Source organism: Hirundo rustica, chromosome 8, assembly GCF_015227805.2.
Source record: "Hirundo rustica isolate bHirRus1 chromosome 8, bHirRus1.pri.v3, whole genome shotgun sequence".
Lineage (NCBI taxonomy): Eukaryota > Metazoa > Chordata > Aves > Passeriformes > Hirundinidae > Hirundo > Hirundo rustica.
In genome coordinates, this window is record NC_053457.1 from 7,879,091 (window position 1) to 7,901,565 (window position 22,475).

Genomic DNA, 22,475 nt, shown 5'->3' on the forward strand with positions numbered 1-22,475 from the left:
AAAAAAAAAAAAGCACGCTCCAGATGTGTGTTTGTCAATTAATCAGCAAATATCTCAAAAGCCAGGAATTCATTGTTTATGTGCAAATACAGAAATGCTGAGAAAAAAAATCAAGAGATTGTTTAGCAACACCTCACAACAGGTTCAGCTCCAGTCAGTGGATTTCGTGTTCTTGTGTGTAGGAGAAGGGAATACAGGTGACCTCTTCCCAGAGAAGTAACAGCTGTGTTAATTACCCAATTCAGCCTCGTCCCTGGTGAGTCACAGCTGTATCCAATAAAGAGAAGTGTGATAAAAGGGAGTGGGTTAGCTGGCAAGGGGGCATTATGAAAGAGGAGTCCTGCAGAAGAGGGAATGAGAGGATCATAAAGAAAAAGAAGAAAGATCCTGAGGAGAGAGAATCACTGTTGTGAGGTCAGTCTGGGTGTGCAATCAGAACCTGTTGTTGGAACCTGCAGTCACAATCTGCAAACTGATACCAGAGCTTAGCAATACCCAGCAGTCAGAGGCTGCCAGGGAAACCTACAGTAGGAGCTTGTTGTGGTTGTCAGTGAATGGTTGGAGTCAGGATGGCTGAGTTGTAAAGTTGAGCTGTAAAGAGGAATAAACCAGGCCCCTTTTCATGCTGTGATAAATAAGAAGTCTGTGTCTTGGCTCATTTCTATTCTCTGACAAGAGGGCTGTTGCAATGCTTATGATCTGTTTTGTTGTCAACATGTGAATCTGATGCTGAATTTTTTGGCTATTATTCCACAGAAATCTGCTGTGTGAGCAGTGTGAAGGGGGCCATATGGGTGTGCAGGCTGCTGAGTGTGTGCAGCAGTTTTATTATTAAGGAGAGATTTGTGTGGCTGCAGTGACACAATTCTAACCAGCTCCTGGCTGATTCCACAGTCCTGTTCCCATGGTGCCTGAAGGATACAGTGGGATTCTGGAGTCTCACAGAACAATTGTGGTCATTTCTTTCCTTTCCCCTCATTCATGCTGCAACTTTTATCAAGCACCAGAGAGATCTCTGATGAGCAGAGGAACTCCAGAGGTCCTTACAGAGATAATTCAGATCCATATCCTGTGCCTGAGTTCATTCTGGATCTGGTTTTCCGGTCTGAATGCTGCATGGATGAGTGAAAAGTATCTTTCTAGAACCCAGTTTACGCAAGCGAAATCTGAGATAATGCTGTTCTCCTCCAGGAGGCAACTTGAGAAAAAGAAAACAACCAACCAAATTGCAGTCTTATAATAAGATGATTTTTTTTCTTAATATCTTGATTTGCCGTTCCTTCTTTTTCCATCTTTTTGTTGAACTCTTTATAAAACACACATATATTCATTTAAAGTTATCAATCTGTCTGCTAATGTCTTTGCAAGAATGAGAATTATCATTATAGATGCTGCTCAGTGGCATAATATCTCAAACTCAGTAGTTTTGTCTTTTTGACTGAACATATCTTCTGACTCAAGGCTATGTGTAGCAGCAGTTGAAAAAGCAAACAGGAAATGAGATTGAGCTGATTTTTTTTAATGTAACTGCTAGAAATCAAGGGAAAAGCTTTAATTTTCTTCAGAGATACAGAAATCAGATACAAAGAATGAAAAGGTACTTTTCAGCTTTAAATGTGTTTTTTCTGTTCTGATGTGTCACTTGACATATGTCAAAATAATGTAACTGCAGTGAAATCTAAAATCAAGGAGCCACTGAGTGGTTTGGTATAGCAGTAATTGTTTCCTTTTCAAGTTCTCGTGGATAATTATCATGAGTGACAGCAATAACTTTTAGCTGAGCTACAAGTTGCCAGAAGGACTATATCATGACCCTCATTAGTGATGATGTTGGGCTGGTGACGTTCCGTTCAAAATAATACAGTGTAATTTCTGTTTATCCCAATGGCTGTGCAGGAGAACAAATCTGGTATAAAATGCTGATGAGAAAAAGGGTTTTTTTGAGCTCATGTTCTGTTTAAAAGAAAGATTGCTTAGAACAAGAATCCACAGGCTCCTGGATCAAGCTCAGTGCTGAGTAGAATAACATCTCAATTGAAAACTAGGATTTCAGTTTTCAACCATATGCCAATCATTGCATTTTAGAACCAATTCCACCCCAAAAATTCCTTAGATTGAGCTTTTCCTCTGAGAGAATTACAGTGAATTGAGACAGATTACTCTGTTGCTGAGGAGATCTGTGATTAGGGCCTAAGGCAATACATTGGGATTATTACTGTGTTTTTAAGAAATATGCCTTCTGCCACACTTCATGCCTGGCTCCATGCACAAATATTAAGCTTGCACTGGGGAGAGTGCAGCACTACCACAGCAGGTGCAATCAGTTCTCTTGACTATGTGAGTTATTAGGAACCTGCTGGTTCTTTTGGGTGAAAGCTCAGGGTGGAGGGGAAACAGCTGCAACTCGTCAAGTAATTGGTAGATGATGACTGGGGCAGGAGATAAAAAGCCAGCAGAGCTCCATCCTGAGGATAGGCATTGGCAGCTGACTGGGAAAGCCTGGGCACTTTTTTGGGAGACTTCTTGGAGTTTTTTTCTATGGGTTTTTTGTTTGTTTGCTTTTTCAGTAATGCCTAACCTATAGGCTGGAGATATTTACCAAGTGTAAAGTATCGCTGTGAGGGGGTTGAGAGCCTAGGGCTTATTTTTCTTTCCTCTGTGGAGAACGCTTTCTCCTCCCATAATTTGAGGAGATAAATGCTGCTGGGTTGGCTTGCTGGGATCCGTAGGAAGGGAGTCAGCCTGCTTTCAGGAAGGCCTGGGAGCCTTTGTTTTGCCTTTTTACAGTGAGAAGTTGCAAATTAGTTTTCTGTCTGCAGCTTCTTTGTGCTGAGAAGTTGTGGTCCTCCCTCCTCTTCCATGGTATCTATTCTTTTCCCACGGGAGTTATCCCAATCAGCAGTGACTGTGCCAGGTCTCTCAGCCCTAAGCCACTGCCATTTCCGGGGCTCTGGGATGAGAGAAAAGAGAATCAGTGCCTGCTGTGATCCTGTGAGCCATTCTTTGCTGCATTTCTTAGTACACTTCAGGCTTCTGCTTGTGTTTGAGAACATATTTTGGCAGACTTCTGTGGGGAGCAGGGGTTGCCTCAGTAGATGGAAAACATTGCCCATTTGGTGCTCTGCATCACTGCCTTCCCAAGCATCCTGGACTGCTAACACACTGACAGGATTCCATATGAGTGTAGCTTTTCTGCATGGAGATTTAGGAAGCATAGCATGGGAGATAATTAGAAGAGGTTAAGAAGCAAGATACAAGGAAATTGGTGTTTTTATCTAATAGAAATACAATTGTTCAGATTAAACTGAAGAACTGAATGGGTTGTCACTAATTTATTACTCTGAGAGGAAAATAAGCTCCCAAATTGCATATAGCGCAGTATTTGGCTTGCTGAGCACTTTCGAATAATGACTCATTTGTAATATTCTCCAAGTGCAAGGAGGGGAGAGGGGGGACAATGTTCCTAACTAGACATGGTCTATCATTTCCTGTATTGGCAATTGTACTGTAACTCATAAACCGCAGATGAAGGACTTGAAGTACTCTACAGCTTTGTGATAAAAGGGGGAAATGCAATGCTTTTATGAAAATAACCTTGGAGGTAAAAGGAAACCTACATCCATCCAGGTGTAGGTCCATTAAATGTTCCCTTGGTACACATCACAATAGGAACATTTAAGCAGGCAGTGTGGCAAAAATTGAAAGAAATATTAAATGTCTGAAGTCACTGTATCAACTCACTTTTTGCAGGACTATTTTTGTGTCAAGTAGGTGGATTTTCATGGTTTTAGTTGCTCTCTTGACAGTGAAGCAGTAGTCCTGTCTTGTCCTGTGGTCAGGTGGAAAAAATACATCTTCTGCGATACGGGGCTTTTTCTATGTAGGAATATTTAATTTCAACTTTATAAATATGTGTGCCATTGCTTAACTATGAGCACTTCAAGCGTTTCCCTGTACTGCATCAATTGCTTTACCTATTGTTATTTTGGAAAGGCAGATCTGACCTTCTGGGCTTTTTCTTTTTAGGTGATTTATTTGCAACCAGAGGAGATTTTAAGAAAGTATAAGGGAGGCAGGCAATGGGAGAAGAAGGAACAAGAAGCCAATAATGTGGAACTCGGAGGTGTTTTGGGTGTGGGCCCTTTCTATGACTCTTAGTGGTGAGAGGTGTGTGTGTGTATATATATATATACACATATCTGTATGTTTGCCTTATGCCTTAACATTCCTTAGGCAGCTATGATGTGAAGTAGTCTAACTCAGGTAGGTAATAACTGCATTTAATCGTGCTAGAATGGGAAACTTGGAGCCTGAAGGTAGATATGGAGAAGTCAGTTCAAGTTTCTACCTCAGTCCTGAGAAGGTGTCCTGTCCCTGATGTAGAGGACAGGGGACTTGCACAGTAATTCAACAAGGCCTTCAAGGACAGAGGTAGGGGGAAGACGAAGCTGCATTCCTGCTCTCTGAACACTGAGGGGAATCACTGCCAGGTCAACATTGATTGTGGCTTTGTGGAGAGAGAAGGGTTGATGACTTAGCAGCTTGGTGTACCATCCTGGTCCTGTATTAGCTCCTTCTCTCAGGTGACACAGATGTGAACTAAAGAAGGAAAGGGCATAGGAAAGGGTCACTCCAAAAGGAGGTGCAATCTTTTACCTTTCATCCTACAGTAGTCTCTCTAGAAAGGACACTTTTTGTGTTTGTATGTGTGTTATCCCTACTAAGTTAAACTTTCCAAAGCCTATGGACAGATGCTTAGACACGAGCATTTAATAGAATCATAGAGTGCTTTGTGTTGGAAGGGACCTTAAAAATCACCTGGTTACAACCCTGCTGCCATGGGGGAAAGATGAAAACCTTCTAAAAAACAGCCTGACACAGTGTGCTCTTGGCATTGGGAATACCTTTGCTGACTGCTGTTTCTCTCCTCATTAAGAAGAAAACCCCACAAATCTCCAAAACTTGATTAAAAATTGCTACTGCCCAACAGAAGCTGAAGGCAGATCTGCCTGTCCAAAAGAACACTAGGTATTGCAATTGAAGCAGTACAGGGAAACGTTTTAAATGCTGGTATTTAAGTAATGGCACACATAGCTATAAAGTTGAAAATAAGTAAAAGTTACGACTGGCACAAAAAGATATCACTTTAAGGTTGAATAATAATGAAGTGACTGACTTTTGCGTGAGTGGTGGTAACAATACAATATTACTCATGATTCCATGGCAGAGTCAAGAGACATTTCCATATATTTTTACTAGGAATATCAAGGCATCTTCTATGAAAATAAAATGAATAGAGGAAATTACAAGACAAAACTGATAACATATGCATTAGAAGATTTGATGTGCTATTAAGTCAATGTCTCCTCCCACAAACTAGTACTGCACAGAAATAATATATATGAAAATAATGAACTTTCCCTTTCTTTTCCTTCTTCTGCTAAGCTCTTGGGGAATGAAAAGTGAAAAGAGTTTTCATTGATACGTTTGGAGATTTTGAAGCACCTGTAAGGGCTTAAGATGGGTTGTTCAGAGTTTAAATGTTGCTGAGTGCCCATATATTCCTGTAAAAGGACATAGCCTTAACACTGGAAGATGTGGTCCCAGTAACAGAGATGAATGTTAGCAGTAAAAGTTAATTTTGTCAGCATTCAATTTTTATGTCTCATTGATAATATTTTACTGATAGTAAATTCCCTAATAGGAAAAATGATGAGATTTAGTACCTACCAGCAGCCAATGCTCTGTGGCCATCATTGAAATGGCCATGTTAGTAATAATACTAGGAAATTTTTAGAAGAAAGAAATGCAGTGGAGGATGAGATTTTGGTGTAGATTTACTCTGGTAATCATTCAAACGTTTTTGGCTCTTCTCCGTTCCTTGGTATCAGGACATTTGGACTAAAGTTGTGGGAAATGGATTGGTAGGGAATTCTCAAAGCCTGACAGAAGGCTCACATAATCTAGTATACCTGTATGCAGACTTTGAGATAAAAAATGCTGACTTAGAAATGCCATGGGATAGGACAGGCATTGTTGAGATAGAAATGGAACTAGAAACAAGTCTCAAAGGATTGCCTTGCAAATAGAGTAGATACACTGGAGAAATAGAACTATGAAAGAGGTATAGTAGTAGGACCCATGAGGGGTAATTTTAGATGGTTGGCTTTAAGGCATTTACAGCATTGTGTGGCAAAAGCTGATGGGCCAAGAAATGCTTATAATGGATTGTTGGAATAGGAAATTGTTGGCTTCTGATTGTGATGGCGTGAATTGTAACATCTGTATTGTCACACCCTTCACATGAGACTGAAAATGGAATAAAAGTTTTAAAAATTGCCCCATCTCTGGGTCATAAAAAGGCATAATCCAACAAAAACTGATTTCTAGGGGCTTCTGATAATGTCTGGTCATCATGCTGTCAGGATCTCTGTTACTGCCTTGGCAGATTCTCACAGAACCGGGCACACTTCTGATTTCACTTGTGTGGGGTGGGGAAATGCACTCAGGCAGAGTGAGACATTAAACTACATTCCTGGGTAAAAGCTTGAGATGCTGATGCCTAGTTGTAGTACTTGGGGTGTAATTTTCATGAAGTTCTTATTTTAAAATAAATCAGACACTCATTTTTCTTAGAGAGACATAGCACTTATTGCCTTTTCTCTGTGTTTCCTTTCCTCAAGTGCTTGTTAAATTCTGTAGAATTTTAATGGAAGCACTTATACTACTTTCTTTCCAGTACTATACTCAAAAGTAAGATGAAGTTCTGTGACTTAAGCTCAGGATTAAATGGTGGTTCTTAACAAGAATAAAATATGAGCTTGGGTGCAACCCAGGCCAAGTATTTGCTTCCCAAAAAGTCCACCATGTAAAAATGTAAGGATACATAACAGCAGCAGATAGCAAAAATCTGCATTTAAATAGATTAATGATGGGGCAGATTAAATCTGCTTTCATCTGTGTGAAGTTTGATGTTAGTTTTGTTTTTTCATAGCTTAACTCTGAAGTTTTGTGATGGAGGGTTAGTGGATAGCTGCAGGAATTGGGATGATTTTTTTGGTTAAGTTGTGCATGTTGTATCGCTGAGGGAGAGCGACAGGACCAAGAAAGGGTACTGTCCTAAAGCCCTGGAATGAAATCAAAAATAGTTCCCAAGTTCTTTTTGTTGAGAACATCCTAAGCAAAGGGGATTGACAGTTTTCATCAGACCACATGTGTATAGAGCTCTGAATTAGATGGTGTTTTGAGGTACTTTTTTTAGTGCTGTCTGTATATATTTGGTTTATGTAATTAGGATTGAAGTGGGTGTACTTGCTGACAGCACACTCTCCAAACAGCAGCACTGTTTTGGGACCCTGATAGAAATGAATCAAGAGTAAGGAATTTTCCTAAACTCTGCTTAAAATCAGGAGAGAGAAGGGAAACAGAAGGAAAGTCGGTGCTTTGTGGGGTCTAAAAGCAGACAAAATAAAACCACATTTTTTTTAAACTGGTCTTGCTTGGGAGCAGAACCTGCTGCTTGGGTCAGCTCATGTCTGTGGCCAGGGCCACCTCCTGACTTGTCTGTCCCTGTGTGGCTGTGGGGGCAGAAGTGCCACCATCTTGTGCCACAGCAGCTCCTGCCAGTGTCACCTCTCTGAGGGGTGCTGGGAACCTGCATGCAAGTGGAGCTGGGCAGGAAGGGGAAGAAGGGAGTGTGTGTGTGGTTTGGGTTTTTTTGCAGTGCAGAGGGTGCCAGGGCTCCCTGTGGGCTCTGGGAGCAGCTGGCTTTGTGGGTTTGTGGAACCGTGTGCCAGGGCTCTGTGGGGGCACTTAGAGCAGGGCATGGGGGGATGGAGCCCTGAGATAGAGCTGTCCCTGCCTGTGGGATCCAAGAGTGCTGCATTGGGAGTCCTGGGGATGGCTCTGGGGTGTTATTCCACTGTTTTCTTCACAGAAAGGGTGGTCAAGCACGGGGACAGGTTGCACAGAGAAGCAGTAAAATCATCATCCCTGGAAGTGTTCAAAGAAGTGTGGTTGTGGTGCTTAGGGAAATGGTTCAGTGGGGGACCCGGCAGTCTTAGTTTAATGATGGAACTTGGTCTTAGAGGGGTTTTCCAAACTGAATGATCCAGTGAGGTGAGTGTGTGCTGTGGGGCAGCAGGGCCAGGGCAGGTGGCCTTTGAGTCCTGCTGCAGAGTGCAGCTGCTTTCGAACCTGAACTGGTTCAAGCAGTTCCTTTCATTATCCCCTCAGCTGACATTTACTTACAGGCCTCCTCAGATGCTGCAGAGGAAGTCAGTCACGATGAACTGCTACAAGGCACAGGAATGGTACAAAATATCAGGAAATAAGTTCCTGTGACAGGATTGGAACATGAAGCTCTGAAAATATAAAAGGGTGGCATGAAGTGTCAGAAATAATACTGCTTTGAACTTTACAGCCCTAGAAATTCCTCTTCCATAATTCAGGCTCCTTAGGATCATAAACAGTTATTCTCAGTACTGAGAAACCACTGTGACACTCGCATCATCATTTTGATGTTTGATGTCTGTCATGCATCAGAAGGCAAGCACAATTACATATCAGGAATATCTCAGAGCTGTTTAAGAAGTCAAGGTTAGTCACAGGATGCTTTTGATGCTCCTCTTCTCCCTCATGACTGTAGAGTTTTAAGTGTAGTGAGGATGTTCTAGTTAAGGTTTGAGAGATGGTTGTTGGAGAAACAGGGCAGACACTTCAACTTACATTTCTAACAAATGACACTCAGTGATCTCTTGTCAAACTGTGGGGAGATGATCAGTAGTACTGTGGGCTCTGGGAATCTAAGGTGGAAAGGTAACATTTCATTCTGGAAGAAGTGGAGTTTTTTTAAATGTGCCTTGCATTGTTTAGGTCATGTTTCTCAGCAACCATTCATCAAAACACCCTGGTTTGGATTCCGGACCAGTAATGCAGCCAAGTGCAAGAGCTGCTTTGCCTCAGTAATTCTGTGGTTTGAAAGAAGACGGTGTTAAAGCTTCTCCCATGCATGCTCACCTACCTGTGCTGATGTAAGACAGAGCCAAAACTGCCCTTTCATCTCGGCTAAGAGTGTGTGTGCAACACGTGCACCATGTTGTACTCAGTCTATTTTAAAATACGGTGGCAGAAAAGGCAAGGACAGTATTAAGTCTGTTTTTATTATCAAGCCACAGTTGTTTCTAAGGGCCTTTTGAGAGCCTGAATGCATTGAAAATCCTTGAAAAGTCTACAGGAAATCCTTGTCAGATTTCTGTGTGCCTCTCTTCCCCACACCCTTCAAAACAAGGTCCTGCATCTTGGTGTTGAGATCGTCAGCGCTGCTGCTGCTGTTGTTGCTGCTGTGTTATTCTCTGGGTTTGTTTCATCCGTGTGTAAAGTCAGGCCACTATCTTCCAAATGTTTTCTGCTCCTTCTTTTTGTGCACAAGAGTCCCTTCAAAGACAATAGAATGGCTTGGCAAGTGCAGTGCAGCACATGTGTAAGCACTTACAGAATGAGCACTTCAGTCTCATTAATATGCAAGATGGAAAAGCAGATTTTGACAGTGAAAGCTCAGTGTGGCCAGAGCAATGCAAGAAGAAATATATTTATATGAAGAAATATTTTGTACATAGGAAGATATGTTGCAGAGAAACAGGCGATGCTCTAGCAGTGGGGCTTCAGAAGTGAAACTGGCAGATATTTGGAGAAACAACTAATCCATAGCAGCTCTACAAAAAAAAGAAAATTTCATTAGCAATGTTGTGTTTTCAAATTGTGCAGTGGATCATTTAAGGTTTGGCAAACTCCTTTTATTTGTGAGCAAGCTGGAGTTGTAAGGATTGGTCTGGATCTTTGCTGTTCTCTTGGGCTTAGAGCTGTGCACAGAGGAGAGAAAGAATAACGAACCAGGTGCTAAAAAATCTAACGCTGAGGGTGAGTTTTGGGAGGAGTTTGAAGCAGGAAGTCAGAAGATTTATTCAGGTAAAAGTGAAGTATCAAATAACGTGAGAAAGCTGCGTGCAGTCCTCCAGAGGAACTTCCAGAAGAGGAAAAGGAGGAGGATTGTGGTTGGAATACTAGGTTATGACCATTGGATATAATCAGATCTTCCTGATTTGCCTTTGATAGGCTACTTCTCGCACCTGTAGTTATCGCCTTCCTTCATGTTACCACTTTTATTTTTACTTTCTCTTTGATGTGGAAGACTTTTTTTTTTTTTAATTGGCAGTGGTCCAAGGAATGAACCACGTCTTTGTCAGGGAAGTGTGGAATTCACTTTGGTCTTTAGTACTTTCCTCTAAAAAGGTTGTAACAACTCCAGTATTTTGAGATTAGATTCAATAACAAAGAATCAGTGTATCATGATGCATTCCTGAGAAGGAAGTAATAATAATGGTTTCTGTTGGAAACCTGGGAATGCCACTTTATGCCAGTGTGCTGACATGGTACCTACACTTGCTGTGTGGCTGTAACATTACTCATGTATGTAGCAATAAATGAAGCTTTTTTCCCTGCTGTGAAGTCCGTGTTCACAAGCACAATACAATAATGCAGGTGACTGATAGTTAGGGCACAGCTTCTGTTGGCTGTTACTAAAAACAAACAAGCAAACAAAAAAAAAAAAAAAAAAAAAAAAACCAACAAAAAAACCCACAAAAACACAAAACTGAGAGCTCAGTTGGATTCAGATTCTTTCTCTCATGGCTGGTACAGGCTATGAACTCTTTATGCCACCAGTTAGCAAGTTTTCTGGCCAACCACAGAAAGGGAGAAATCAGCTCCAGCCAGATTCCCTCATGACTGACAAAAATCAGAGGTTTTTCACCCAGCAGCAGGTTATAAGATGGGCAGATGCAAGTTTGGCTGTTCCACCAAACACAGGTGTTGGGGAATGGGGTGAGGAAGCTTCCTTCTTTTCGCCATTAGATCCCCCAGTTGTTAGTGACTGCCTAGAAATAAAGGCTGATTACAACCCAAATCCTGTTAAACTTGGAAATTTCACCTCACCAATGTTGGGCTTTTGTTGAAAAAGGAAAAAATAATGCATACAGAAAAATATTGTGTGTTGAGGCAGTATTTTTATCTGGAATGATACATGAAATATAGGAGGTAAAGATGTAAAATATTAATCAGTGTGCTGTGGACACCGCTGATAAAGCAGCTCTGCTATCAGCAGAGCTAAAGTCAGATTTCCATATTGAATATATATTGTGGTTTGAGTTTTCTAGTAGCAAGTAAAATATTTTTGTTTGGAGTTTGACTAATGGCCCCCATTTGCATGGACTCAAAGATCTGCCTGTCATGAACTGAGCTCACATTACTGCCTTTCAGGAAGTAATTATTAGGAATTACCTCCTTTGTTGGCTGTAGTTCCATTAAATGCTTAAGTATTTAACCTTGTCAGACCTTGTTGTCAGATTTAACTGAAATTAGTCATTGGATTCAGGGGATATCCTGTCCCTTGGTCTTGCTATGGAGTGGCTGAAAACCCCTGATAGATCTTTTGTTTGTTTGTTTCTATGGCTAGCTAAATGGCTTATTCACAGCAATATCCTGCAACAGGTGACTTGGTGCCAAAAAAGTCAGACTCCATTTTAACCAAAATTTTCAGTAACCCCTACTAAGCCCTGCTTATGGAGGGAAGTATATAGTAAGGTGTAGCTTATTGTTCCCAGCAGAATCCTTACATGCTATTTTATTCTGGTACAATTTAACAGTTTTTGGTTTTGTCTGCTGGGAGAGCTTACTGAGATACTTTTGGTTTTTGTGATGATCTCAGGATATGGCAGCTGTATGCTGTCACTTGTCATACTTAGGCATAATGAAATGCTGTCTGGAGTGCTGCAGTGGCGAGGGCAGAGCAGCCTGCTGCATTGTCTGTTCCTGTCTGGAAGGGCCATTCCGGTCTGTGTCCTGCTTCTCCTTCCATAGAAGTGGAAGCTACAGTTGTAAAAGCAGCCAGGTTCTTCCAGAGTGCAGCCTGCTTCTCCTAGGGTGGGGTGCACATCTTCTGTCCTGCAGAGATAGCTGCTGCTGGCATGTCCTGGGTGGTCGGGGGGAAAAGAAAAGTGGATTTCCTTTGTTTTTGTTTTCAAAATACTTAGAATGAAACAAACCCAAACAAAACCCCCAAATCAAACTGCAGAGACCAAACCCTCTCCACCCAACAACCAGCCCCTTCAGCTGTTTCCCGGACCATTTGTTTTCTGGCAGTTCCACACAGCATTGTGAGAAGTGAGCATATACATTGGGCGACATTAACGAGCTGGAGGAAATCCAGATGTGCTGCCCAGCTGAATAGGGACACAAACCTGTTTTACACTGCAGAGGCCTGTGGTGTCGAGCCGTGGCAATTTGTCCAGTCCCGAGTCTGAAAAGCTGCAGGCACTCCTGCCTTTTGTGTGCTGTGTCCCATGGGATTGTCTGCTTTGTGCCACCAGATGGTGAATTTCTGTTGTGAATGAGTGTGGGGAAAGGAAGATTCAGTTCCACACAAGCACCCCTTCACAGCTATCTCGCTGCCAAATGTGTGCCAAGGAAGGGTGAGGGACTGGAAGGTAAAGTCTACAGAGGGAGGGAGATGGGGGATTGCAGTACAACCTGAGAGAGGGGCCTCTCTTTGGCAAACAAAAGTTTCCTTAATGCTGATTTCCTCTTGGGACTTCTCTGCTAGTTGAAGATATGCTGAAGGGGTTTGATGGACCATGGAGCTGATAAAGCTGTGATGTACTCAAAGTGAAACTTGGTGTTGGTGTTCCTCCTTCCCTGTGATGGGACTCAACTGTTGTCAGTGTGGCTTTAGAAAAAAGGGAAGAAAAGCCCTAAATATTTTTGATAGTAGAGTAAGGCTCTTTTTGTTTATGAAACATTTAGTGCTAGGTCTAGCATTTCATAACCATCTTCAAGCCACCCCCAGGGCCTCATGAAGCAGCTCAATGGTGTGTTTAGGCAACAAAGAGAATGGCAACTCAGTTGTCCTGATTATAGACATGGTGGGTGAGAATCTAGGCTTGAATCTATGGTGGCTACTTGCTTTTAAAAGGGAAGCTGAGTCTTCATAACCTAGATATTTCCTGTTAACCCCATTAAGTATACAGGAACCAAACCCACTTGTTATAACAATTTATGTGTTATTTAAATCTAGTGTACAAAAAAAAAAAAATTGCTTTTATTGTTTCAGATAAATCACACAGATTTAAGTAGAAGTGTCAGAAATTAATTAGCCTAATTAACAGGGAGATATGCATAGACTGTTTTAAAGAACTTCGGTTTTGGCCTCCAGCAAAATCTTTCAGTCTTTTAATCTGAGAAATGTTCTCCCTTTGGGTCTGAAGGACTCTGAGTGACAAGAAAATTCGTCAGCTTTTCACCTTAAGTCACTGGTTCAAGTATGGCTCAGGTTAGTGGTAAGTGAAAGTCATATTTCCTAATGCATGCTCAGTGTTTTGAAACAGGGTTCTGAGGACCAGAGGCAGCTGAGGTGTCCACAAACAGGGCTTGCTGGTCTAGGCTTTAAGCACTTGGCTCTCAGAGGAGAGATGAGGTCTCTGTGACTCCTAGGACAGGATCTGGGGAGAGCTGAGTCGTTAACACATGTCTCTGTGGCCCATTTGGAGAGGTGGGTGTGCACAGACTTGCTAAGAAATGAGAACCCACCATCAACGGTAGAATATGTTGGTGAGGATGATGTTACTGGAATTTTGTCCTGTTTGACGGGTCTGCTGCTTGACTTCACTGTCAGCTATTTGTTGATAATAACTAAAATGAGGCACTTCCTTCTATTGGTGAGTGCTCTGAGTAGTTTTTTACATGTCTTGGGTCTCCTGTCACTCAGGTTACCCAATTCTTTCCTGGGATGGTTTCAACAGGAAGCAAATCTGCTCAGTTGCTCCAGTTTAGCTCATCTGCCAGACACTTGTTCTGGGATTAACAGAAGCCTGCTGCGAGATGGGTTTGCAGTCCCTCAGGCAGGGTGGAGGACTGAACCAGGGTCTGCTTTCTCCAAATGGAGCTCTCCAGCAGCTACGAACGCTGCTATAGATAGAGGGGATATAGTTCATGCTTGCTCTCTTGCCCTCTGCCTGGGCAGTTAATACAAAATGTTAATGCTGCATTTAGATTTTTAGAGTTAGTCAGGAATTTCTATAGCAGAGCTGAGCTGTTAAGGAGCCATCACAGCACTATTTGAATTTCCTGCTTGTGAGAAGCAGCTCGGACATGAGAACATTCTTTGGATCTTAGTTTCCCATTTGTTTTCATTCAGATTTTGTACAAAAGAGACTTCAGCCTGCACATTTGTGTCAAGTGAGTTCATGTTCACCAATCACATTGGTAGCAACCGTATGCCAAAATACATTCAGTCAAAAATGTATGTTTCATCCCCCTTTTAAGGGTTGGTAATGAGCTCTTTGTGTGTGGAAACCAAAGAAATTTGCTTTGTTGCATTTAGTCCATCTGTGTGGTCCTGGGTGTTTGCTTTGGCATTGCTAGAGACACCTTTTGGGCCTTTAGGGTCAGTTGTGATTGGTGAGGGAACTGGTCTCTGTTCAGCTGTTTCAGTTGACTTGTGGAGTCATTTATCAAAGAGCCTGTGGTGCTCACTGCTTTCCTTCAAATCTCCCAATAGCTCTGAAAGTCCCCTTCTCAATTAAAGTTCCAGCCTGTAGAAGAAGTAGTGACTGCTGCCTCCGTGGCTGTAGTAATTTCATGATTGCTTGAGGAAATAGGTGGCCAGCTGGGATGAGGATAAATCAACCATTTGTTCTCCTGTCTTTCAAGTAAATGGTCCATTGATCACCTCCTAATAGTCTTGTTGGACTAAGTCAAGGATCTGAACTGTAGTGCTCTACTAAAATGGCAATTCATCCTGTGGCTATTCAGGTGCTATTAATGATACCAAGTAGGAAAGGATATGAGAAAACAGAAATTTAATTTATTATTGTTATTATTAAGGCAGAAAGGGAATGCATCCTTGAGAAAGCAGTTTGGCCACAAGATTTTTCTCCACGGAAAAACCTCGGACACAGAATTACTCGGCCCTGCAAGGAGGTATAAAAATGCATGTCCTACTGTTTCCTAGTCAAAATAGTAAGCTTTTTAATTCAAAGGTGTTACGATTTTCTTTCCCCTTCCCTTTCATTCTAAGTCCTTTTTTTGATTGTGTATTTTTCAAACCATTTCAGCTGTGAAGCAGGAGAAGTTACTCTGGGTTGCTACTTGGACACTTGAGTCTTGAAGGTGCAGGAAGACTTCTTCAAAATTGAGAGCTGTTAAACCTTTCTCCTCCTAGACAACTCCATCTATTCATCTGAACAAGCTCTTCCAAAAAGATGCAGGATGCACTTCAAAGTAGACTCTATTCTCTGGAGGAGAGGGGCTTGCACAAAGTTTGCTTTTATGACTTAAATGTAGGACAAGTTACAGCAATTGCACCTAAGGCCCTCTCAGTGCAGATCCTCATACCTGTTCTTTCACTTTGTGTTTGGAATTTCCATTAAATTAGATCAATACTTGGCCTCTTTCCTAATGTCCTATCACAGTCTGCTGAAGGTATTTTCTGTGATCCATAATGAGCCTTGCTGCTATTCCAATACTATCACTGCTAAATATTAGCCAGGTTACAGAAAACACGAGGAGCTAGGTTGAGCTGAGAGAAATCTGAGCCTGAGGAGTATGTCCCAAGTCCTTATGGCTTCATATCTTATATTCAAGACTATAGATCTGTGTGGTGGGGAAGGAGTTACTGGGGTTTCTTAAAAAAAACCAAACTCACAAAACAACCAAAATATTGTATTCAGTAGCTTCATTTTACTTTCATTTCGTTTTGTTGTAGATGCAAAATCGTATATGCTGAGAAGTTAGTGGGGAGGAGGGAGACATTGTGAAAGAATAGTAAATAACTCTGGCTGAGGTATTTCATCCCGGGTAGGGAAGAGACAGCTTTCCCTTAGGGGGCTTTTTCCTTGTTCCTCTTGATACCATGACATTGTTGGGAAGTTGGTTTATTTTTTTTTTTTTTTCATTCCTTCATGACAAAATTTCTCTCCTTTATTTCTTCATATTTACACTGAAAGCAGGTGCTGCACACTTGCACAACTTTTGTCTTTTTATTTACACCCTTTTCTTATTTGGGAAGGAAATTGTCAGCCAAAGCCAACCATTGTATATATTTCATGTCAGTTCCATTTCCTAAAGCGTAAAGTAGAAGATTTTAAAGCAAACTCATGTTGTTTGTTATTTACAACAATCATTTTATAAGTGGCTTGCTTAGATATGTGTTAAAGAATTTATTAACAATTAAATATTGATGTCTAAAAGCTACTGAGATAAAGGAGACAGATATGGTCGGCAGAGTGTTATCTCAAATGCTGCCGAAATGTTGAGCACACAATTACCATCTTATTAGGGTAACAGTGTTGAAAGAATTGTTCAGACATTTAATTGGTATCAAACATGTGATTGTCTGTTGATTAGATATCAATTGCAACGAGGCACAAGCTGACATTTGATAAACAATGGTGAGTGATAGCTTGCTTTTGTTACGTCAATTAAATGTCTAAATAGAATTACAAATCATTAGGAAATCGCTAACATGTTTGGCAGCTCGTCAAGTGATCCATAAACATGAGGGGTTCTGCTTGTGTGGGGGAACTTGGACATTTTCTCACAGGCTGGGACTATTTAGCACAGACACTTTGGATAATCAAATACCCAATTCCATGAAGTTACAGTGTTCCTCACTAGCAAATTAATTTGTTGAAATGGAGGTATAAATACTTACTGAATTGGGTTAAACACAAGCAAACCAGATAATTCACAAGCTCTTCTTACCCAATTTTGCCAGCAGACATCCTGTCTGAAAGTTGTTCCTTGTCATGGTTTAATCTATGTATATCTATATACATATCTGCCTACACCTTGATTTACATTTCTCCATGTAAATTAAGATTTCTTCCTTTGTTAAGTTGACTAGAGCTTTAAGACTGAGTACAACCGAAAGTCTTGGAGGAGAGAATGTGATTTTCTCTTGCCATGGAAGCAGAATGATATTTTCCCATATTTTCTGTAGAACAAGGATTTTGTTTCAACCTTGAAACAAAGTCCTTTTCTGTACTCAGTGCATGTTATAACAGTGACAAGAGCTTAATATGAAAAGTAAATTAATGAACATGTAGGAAAGGGAACTTCTGAGGGAAGGAGAGAAATCCATGGGCATAACCCCTGATAAGGCTCCTCATTAAGTTGAATAAATGAACATATTCCAGGAGTTAGGCTTCAGCCCAGGGCTTATTTGGTTCAGTCATGCTCTCATGCTGCAGCACTGCAAGGCAGGGGATGTGTGTTCCTGGAAAACTCCTCAGAAGCTACAGTGTTTTGCTCTCTCTGTAGTTATGTTCACAAACACACCCAGCAGACCTTTCCTGTTCTGAAAGAAACTCTGAAAGAAAAAGGGCAGAAAAAGAATATTTCCAGTCAAGTTCCAGTACAGATTTCTTCTGGCTGCCCCATGCTGTTGCACTGAACGCAGACAGTGAACGCTCTCGGTCTTGTGACTGGCACTTGGCAGCTTTTCTTCTGTGTTGAGCTGGATGATGGTGGACAAGAGGGAGGTGCCAGTGATCCAGAGGGACCAGTTTTCCTTTTCCTCTTCTCTGTCCAGAGCTCATTTCTTACTGCCTGGGGTTTCCTGAGACAGCTGATTACTGATTTGGGTGCCTCTCCCCTTTCATATTTGCTGTCCTGCCATGGCTCTGGCTTTTTGGTCTTTGCACCCACACTAAAGAATATACACAGCTTATAATATTTTTTTTCTGAGTTAACTCAGAAGGAATAAAGGAAGCCTTTCTGTCAAATGACAGATGATGGTGGCGTTTGTCTGAATTCAGTTTCCGTGCATGTGCAGCTGTGTAGAACTATATTTCAAAACACCGCCTTATTAAATTCTCAGGCTCTTGAAGGTTGTGTCCTATGGCATATTTGCTCAGACAATCAATGCATCTTGCATAGAGCACTGAGAATAGCTGTGCTGGTAGTGTTTTGGTGGGTTTTTTTTCCTGTATGAAATGAAATTCTATCTATTGCCTATGAAAAAAATGAATTCATCACAATGCAAGAAGGCTTGTAGCTGAAATGTTGTAAATGTCAACAAGTGTTTTTATCATTATGTAATGTCAAAATTAACTTAAAATTGCTCCATTACATGCAAATGAAATATTTCTTTGGGAAATGATCCATTCTGTGTCAACTTCATTACCTAAACTGTCTTTGATTACTTTGATGTATAACATCTTTCTGTAATTCAAATACCTTAAATGAGTGCTCTGTAATCATCACGGTGCTTTCAGCAGAGAGAAGATGGATAATTGAGTGCTGCAACCTGTACAGAAGAGAGGTGTAGCTCTTGTCTATTGTTTGCTCAGCTGGGTTATTGCCATTTGTTTAAAACAATCTCGCTGTCCCATTGGCTGGGAGGATGGGTAGAGGTGTACTTTTGAATAAGTCAGGAGTTTTTTGAAAAGTTGTCACTAAAAGAGTTGCTGATAACTTTGAAATATTCTGAGTGCTATTGAAGCCAGTAACAATCCCGCTTTTTGTTAGAGTATTGAACAGGAAGGTTTTTCCTTTTCTGTTTCAGACGCTAAATATGCAATCTTCAGCTCTTCTGTGCAAAATGTTGCTGCTGGGGAGAGGAATGTACCAGATGGAGCATTACAAAGTAGTTGTGTTTGATGGTGTGTTTTGTTTTGTGTAGTTTGTTGAGTTTCTTGGTGGTGTGGAGTTTTTGTTTCGTTGGGTTTTGTGTGTTTGTTTTTTGGTTAGGTTTTGTGGGTTTTTGTTGCTGATTATTCCCTGTGGTTTAAGGAAAGAAAGAAGTCCAGACAGACAGGAAATCTATGAGTTGTTTTTCTGTTAGAGAAACTTGCATGGAATCTGGGCTCAGTCTGTGCAGACCTGTCTACAGTGAAATGCATTATGTGAAATTGTGGTGATTCACTGGTATATCATTATAGAAGAGAAAAAATAAAACCAATATGATGTTGGAACATTCTATTTCAATGTTTCCCAAATGGTGTTTTATTTTCTTTTGGCTGTGATCTGAATGTTTTGTCTTTTAGATGTATTGGTACAGGCTGGAGAAGTAAAAATCAAAATAAGATTTTACAATTCCCCTACAAAAATGTTTTGACTAGTCAAAAATGAATAGAAATAATCCCTCCTTGCCTTCCCACTTACAATTTGTCTTCAAAATATTTAAACTTTAAGGGGTTTTTTTCTATATTAGATGAAGCAAGAGAGTTGAAACGGAACTTCTGTTGCCTTACTGCTGCTTTCTGCATTGCCTCAGCTGTGCTTCTCTGAAGTCTGCCTTTTCATATTGAGCACTTCATGCTTCACAAATATATTCACAAATATGCATAGAATAAACACATAATTGCTGTCAATTTTACAACTGAATACAGCACGTACTGTGAGAGAGTCACAGAAGTGTGTTGCTTTGTCAGCTGACTGCTCTGCAGTAGGTAAGAAGCTCTTCATTTCTCCCTCTACTCCTCTTGCAGACCACATTTTCAAGGAGTCACCCAAAATGAGGTAAAATTGTCACAGCTTCTCACTGTCTCCTCACTATCCTAGGGGAAAAAATCTTCCCCTCAGAAAACCTTGGAGAAGCACTCTTGCTTGCAGCAAATGCTTAATTTCTTCAGTTAATTAGCTTAATTGTAGCTTTGAGCAATCAATCTCATGCTTGCATTGTTGGGGTAACTTCTGTGCCTACCAGAGAATCTCAAGTTCTGCCTGTGGCTTGGTAGGCAGGGATGGCTGGGGAGGGGAGAAATCCTGTTGTGAGCTGCTGGAGCTAATTAAAATGCTGATGAGGGTGGTAATTCTCCAGCTAGAGAGGGGAGATGGTGTTAAGGGTGAATTCCTGGGCCCATTCAGGTCACATTTGGTGGCAGTGTGATGCTGGAGGGGAGGTGGCAGAGGCAAGTGCCATCTCCCATCGCCTGCTGCCTGCCAGACGAGCCAGCCTCACAGCAGGCACTGCGCTCACACGCTCTCCTCTGATGTGAAGGGGGGAAGAGAACTAACAGGGCTTTAAAGAGCCTTCCACTTCATCATCCACATCAGGAAAGGAGCCCTTTTTCCATTGCACTAGCTGAGATGGACAGAGCTGGATTCTGTTGGCATCTTGGATTTTCTGTTGTTTCCATCTGTTTCCTAAAGTGCTCTCTTTCCATGAGGAACTTGTACAGAAATGCAATTTGCCAGTGAGTGAGTTTGTGCTCTCAGTTAGCTTTTTCCCTTATAGTACGTGATAATTGACAATGAAATAGCAGCGTAGTTCTCAAAATCACTAAAACTGAGCTGTTCTGGGATGGGGAAAGAGCTCTTAAGTAGCTCAACTGATGATCATTTTGCTTTATCAGATCTCACTTGTTGAGAATTTAAGGAGTGTTGCCACCTGGATGTCTGCTCTGCTCTAGCTGCACTGTAATTGGCTGTGTAGGACATAGTGCTTTAAAAGAAGTGCATTTACTGATGTAAAGCATGGAGTGGAGATGGTGTGATGGCATTAGGAGCCCCCAGCTTCTCAGCTTGTACTTTGAGGGACGTGTGAAGCTTGTGTTCCTCCTCTCAGTAGGACAGATGTGACCCTCCTCCCATTACAGATGACTTATCCTCAGCCTAAATGCCCTTTCTTCCTGGCAGGGGTTTCAAACACTTCCTTTTCCCTGGTCAAGGAGAGCTTTCACAAGAAGGAGGCTGCTGGTGCATTGCACAGGGGAAACAAAGAGCCGCCAACAGAGAAAAGCAAACCTGCACCTTTCAGAGTGTGTGTGGGACTGTGGACTCCTATTGACTTCTGTGGCTCTTGGATCACAGGTGAAACGCTGTGTTCATGTTCTTTCAGCTCACTACTAGCAGCAATGACTCAAAAATAACATAGGAAGAAAAGATGTGGTGATGTTATGCCGTGGCACGCTGTTAGAGTGCTCTGTCTTAACAAAGAGTGCTCACTAGAAAACTCAAATTAAATCTAACAAGCTGAGGTGCTGAAAACTACCCACCAGGAAAGATCTTTCTTTTTACCCAAGCTTCTTAAAATCAGAGAGAGGCTGAGAAACTCAGAGGATAGAGGAACAAGTAGGGAGATAGGCCCATTAATCTTCTTTGGATCTTAAAAATAAAGGTGGAAATACCATTTACTTACCTAGGATTTGTTTGAATGGTATGGACTAACACTATAAAACACATTACACAGATCTGCCAGGAGGGAAAATAAAAACACTTCAGTAAGAGATGGATCGGATTCTTTTACCTGAAAGCAACATTTTCAAGTTTGTTGGTTTTTTTCCCCCGCTTCAAAAACTGCTGCCCAAAGAGCAAATTTCATCAAAACTATCCAATAGTTTAGGACACCTGTGTGTCACCTTACAGAGCAAACAAAACTTCACTTCCAGAATTGCCATGCTTCTTGTTGCCATAATTGTACTGAAGTTGAGTAGAATTAGCTAGTTTGCATCTGTTTAGCAGAGCATTATATTCTGATAAGAATGTAAGAAGCATCTCTCCAACACCATCAATTTTGTTGTTTTCCTAGAGCAAAGCAGCTCAGGTGCTTGTCTTGCTTCCTGGGCAGTATATATTCCAGCCCAGGAATAAATGGCTGTACAGAGCCAGAGGAGAGGATCAGAAACCTTGCCATCTGAAAAGTGTATCTGAATAATGAATGATCCTTTTTCTTTTTTTTTAAATCAGTTGTCTCAAACCCAGTCAGCAGCAGTCTGTTTAAAGAAGCTTGCCCTTGAGCTGAGAGTAAGGATGATGAATTGCATAAAGGAGAGCTTTTCAGTTTGAAGCATTTGAAGGTAAACTTGTGAAAAAATTAGTAAAGTGTAAATTCCTGAAAACAAACCAGCAAAAAGTAGACAATCTTCTGTGCCAACAATCAAAGCTCTAGGACAGAAGATGAGCTGACTGTTCTCTGTGCTCTGTTGTAGTTCACTGATTACAGGCAAGTGGATTGAACTTGTTGTCCTGAAGAACTCTGGCCCACAAGCACTTGGATCTACTGTTTGTGTTCCCTCACCTTTTCCTGGGGAGGTGAAGTGCATGTGGCTGCATTATAATTATAGACAAGGATTGCTTGAAGAAACTGAAACATCAGCTTTCAAATAAAACCTGGAAACCACAATCTAGAAGCAGCCACAAAAACTGGATCCCCAGTAGCTTTCAGAGGGTAGTACTATTGGAAAAGATTTATGAAGTCTTGCTTTTTCACATTGACTCATGTGATTTTGTTGCATTTATTTCAGTGCACAATGGGGACCCAGTTGAATACCTCGTGACTTCCATGTGATCCCACTGCTGGATCTTCCTTTGGGCTCCATGGTATTGGGTATTGGTCTGGGTGAGGAAGGGGAAAGCTGGTGCAAAGATCTTTTCTTTACCTGACATATGATGATACCTAAGCAAGAAGCTGTATTAAA

At 41.3% G+C, this 22,475-nt stretch overlaps 1 long non-coding RNA gene across 2 annotated transcripts; it reads left to right on the forward strand.

Moving 5' to 3' along the window:
* The first annotated feature begins 328 nt into the window (after positions 1-328).
* On the forward strand, positions 329-22,475 carry LOC120755864 (uncharacterized). 2 transcript variants are annotated; one of them, XR_005701888.1, is made up of 5 exons: positions 329-414; positions 20,695-20,868; positions 21,745-21,854; positions 21,987-22,225; positions 22,302-22,475. It is a non-coding gene; the product is annotated as an uncharacterized LOC120755864 (long non-coding RNA). The 2 variants fall into 2 exon arrangements; XR_005701887.1 differs by having other exon boundaries at positions 21,987-22,475.